This window comes from Rousettus aegyptiacus, unplaced genomic scaffold (genome assembly GCF_014176215.1).
Source record: "Rousettus aegyptiacus isolate mRouAeg1 unplaced genomic scaffold, mRouAeg1.p scaffold_m13_p_16, whole genome shotgun sequence".
In the NCBI taxonomy this organism is placed as follows: Eukaryota; Metazoa; Chordata; class Mammalia; order Chiroptera; family Pteropodidae; genus Rousettus; species Rousettus aegyptiacus.
The window spans coordinates 28,862,354-28,866,485 of record NW_023416291.1 but is presented as its reverse complement, the minus strand read 5'-3'; positions in this window follow the sequence as shown (position 1 = coordinate 28,866,485).

The following is a 4,132-nucleotide window of genomic DNA, read 5'->3' as shown; positions in this document are numbered from 1 at the left end:
GGTAACTTTTGAGGGTGACGGATAGATTCACTAGCTTGACTGTGGTGATGGTTTCATGGGTGTTTACTTACATACGTGAACATATGAGAGAGTACACTGTAAATGTGTACAGTTTATAGTATGTCAATCATACTTTCATAAAGTAGTTTTTCTAATAAAAGAAGAAAGAGAGATGGAGAGACAAAAAAGAAATTCAGAAAGATAAATCCAAGAGAAAAATGTCTAAGGCTTAGAGTGGAGGAAGCTTTTGTCACCTGTTTTCTCCCCCTTCATCCTGTTCCCCGCTTTGGGGTCCTTGGGCTTCACAAAGAACACAGGGGATGAAAGGAACAGCTCTCCCCACTTTCTGGGACTCTGAAGGCACTCGTTTCTCTTCTCACAGCAGCCATCTGCCCCTGGACGCACAGGGAGCCCGTCTGTGACTGGAGATAAAACGGCAAAACCATAGAAGTCCAGTCTGCTGTCATCAGAGGAATGCTGAAAAAGTGTCCTGGTGCCCTTGCTTTTGTCCACCTGGGCATCAGTTTTATCTTGGAGCTCATGTTTTGTCCAAAAGGGGCAAAATGCCGAGCATCCGTCCCCGCACTCTAGCACAGGCACCGCTGGCCGGAGAACACGGAGCTTCTAGAATCAACTGAGAGATGAAACAACGGGGTCAAGGAGACAAGCATGTTGCCGAGCATGTGGGGAGGGCCAAGCTCCTGCTCAGACAGTGCCTTGGGCAAGTACTTGGGCAGAGACTGAGGAAAAACACCCAGCATGTCTCAAGACAGACCAGGGGGAGGAACAGGGCACGCCAGAACCCAGGAAAAGATATCTGGTCAGGATCAGCACAGTGGTCTCCCTTATCTGCATTTGCTAAGCATCTTGGTGAAGAGGAAGTAAAATTTAATAGATCAATATCAAAAGTTACCATAGATATTTACAACTATTTATTGACTACAAGTCTGCTCAATTGTGTGGCTTTCAGTCATTCTCAGCTCTACCTTTATTGTTCACATGGTATCTGGAGTTTTAAACCACTCAAGATATTTTGTAGATACAACAGAACTATTTTAGGCAAGATTACTGTGCTCAGAGCAAGCCAACAGGGAGGTCGGGCAAGGTTCTAGGGACAGCCTGCCAACCTTTGGGGCGGTCTCTGTTGTGCACACACTCCTACATCTGAGAGGGCTGAGCAGGACTCCTAGATTCACAAACCCGTCACACACCTGGGGACTATTTGAGCCTTCAGTCTGTCTGCAGGTGGTCTGAGCTCCAGGCTGCAGAGGAGGGCGGTGAGTGAGTATGTGTGTAAAAGGGACAGCCTGAGAGCAAAAAACAGAGAACCCCAGGGCAGTAGGACAGAGAGGCCACAGAAACACAAATTTACCATCAAAAGACTGAGATCCACTTTCGAGTTACTTTGTTCATGAGCATTTTGACAGTGGAAAACTTACTTGATTTATCATTTGTAAGATGGGCCCATGTAACTGGCTCACGGGATTGTTGAGAGGGTGAAACGAGGTAACATGATAGGAGTGAAAGTGCTGTCTAAGCTGGGAGGCTCCACATGGCCCCGAGGGGCCTCATACCCTCGGAAGAGGCAGGTTTGCGGATAGACACACAGCTCCACGATGATCTGTAAGGTGTGACCCACGGGCTGCGGGAGCTGGCCGGGCAGGTCCAGCTCCGACTAAGGACAGGTATCACGGGGAGGTGTTGTGAGCACTGGTGCTATTTTAATCCATAAAACAGCAACAGAATTCAGATATTTTTAATTTTTCACTTTAAGGAATCAATACAAAGAGCTTTCTATACTTCGTCTGCAATATTCCCACTAAGCCTGTAATCAGCTATCGCTATCCAGGTCTTTAGAAATGACTTAACTAGGGCTGAGAAAAGTTAGGGACCTCGCTTGAAGTCTAGCAGCCAGGCAGTGGCAGAGCCAGAATCCAACCCTGCCTCTAATTCCCCTGATTTCCCATTTGAATTTTAAAATAATACAAGCAAGATGTTATATATTTTTGAATTGAAAACTCTTTTAAAATAAGATTATTGTTTTCCTGTGTGAGATTTAAGATGGGCCTTGGAAACGAAGAAAGAATTGGAAGAACTTGGAAAGGTTTGGGACGGACATGGCCAAAATGAACAAAAGCTTGGGAGAGAAACAAGAAAACTTTCCCTGACAGGGAAAAATTAAAGAATTTGTTCACTAGATGCTAAGTTCCAATGAGGCCAGGAACTACATCTTATAAGTTCAGTTAGTGGTCTCCTCTCCCTCCGAGATTGCCAGCTGGGAACGTAGCGTATTCTGGTTCATCTATTCATCATTTCAATCTGAGACAGGAAAGGCCAGCCGAGTGGGATTAATTATAAGCTCCAAGAATCAGATGTAATAGAGTCAGAAGGGGAGTGGTGATGATGAAAACAGGGTTTATGGTCCATAATGTAGAACAAGAAGGAAGGTTCTAGAATGCTTTTGAAAGATAATTATGTCTTTTTCTGTCTGAAATGGGCACGAGACACTTGAACCCACCACCAAGGATGCAAAACCTCTTTCTTCTCAGACCTCAAAAAGACTGTCCAAGCTCTGTTTTGAATGAATAGATGGCAGACCCGTGGTCCAGGGGTGACTTCTCCCTGTAACTTATGGTCCGAAAAACCAGTGATGCCCCTGATGCTGCCTGTATCTACTAAAGGCTAATTCCAAAACACGCAACACACTTTCCACCCATGGCGAGTCTTGCCAGCACCCAGAGGGCTGCAGCGATGTGGCTCAGCCACCAGGAAGACCAGGAAGAGATTTTTCAATACCATTCGAGGCTTTGCAGGAGAACGAATGTCGGCCCGTAATAGACGCTTTCCGATCCTCCTCACACCGCACCTGGCTCTCCGAAGTATTGGTCCTATTACGTTTTTAAAAATAGCTCTGAAGTAATTTGTGTGCTGAACTGGCTACGAGATTAAAAGAAAAAAAGGAAACCCTCCTGAATAAATTCTACTTGTTCTTATCAGCCAGAGACCCAGAACTACAGCCGTTGTTTCCTCAGAGCTAATTTCCAGCATTAGGATTTATCAGAACCTAAATTCCGTTCTAATAAACGATGAAACAGCAGCCACTCTTTCAGCCACTTATTTGGGCAACCAGGGAATTGGCAGACGAGTTAAAAATTTCCATTGGTGACAACACACAGCTGTTGAGGTGCAAAGATCTGAGACTCTAATCAGACCAGGTTGTATAAGTAGCACTGTCTCATTATCTCTGCTTGGGGGATAGGGTGCGCGGGGCAGCTGGGGCTGTACAGGGTGTCGACAGAAGAGCTAATGGCAAGTTGACACACAAAGATATCAACTTAGAAGAGAGGAAGTGGGTAACCTATGCCCCCTTGCAAGCTTGAAGGGAATAGAGAGTGGGAGCAGCCACTTCACGACACTTCTTGCATAAGGCGGCATCAATAACTGCTATTACTGCTTTCCTGTATTTATGAGAAATGACACACAGGGCTACCCATTGGCATACATTGCAGCTCCCAGGAACTGCGTGTTTTTTCCCTAACATTCTGAGGAAAGCCATAATGTCAACAAAGCAAGAAATGCTCAGAGTGGGAGATTGTTTCGAGTGCCCAGCACAGAATAAGGAGTCCGCGGCGGTGGTTATGCACTCTGTTAATGCACTGTGGTGAACAAGGCCCTTCTAAATTCTTATGTGAAAAATAGGTAATGATTATTTTAGAAATAATAAAAGTAATGATGATCATTGACCAAGATAAGCAATGATTAGCAATTTACTAAATATTTTCACATCCATTATCTACTTAACCTGTCCATACAACCTTGTATGGTGGTTGGGGATTTATTATTCACCTTTTAAAGATGAGGTTTCTTAGGGCCTCTATGGAGTAAATAAATAATACCCTTGTTCTTATACAAGTTCAGAACTTACAGGAGCTAGGCAAGTGAAGAAGAAAATGTCATCTTTATTACTGATAACAGTTATTGGAGAGCGAGGCTGAGCTATGCAATGAGACTGTTCATATTCTGACCCACTTCCCATAGGCACATACAACACACCTCTGCATAGACCCTGGGGCAGCCCAGCCAGGGCCAAGTCTGAGTCTTCACAGTGGATTCACTTACCAAGAATCCAGGA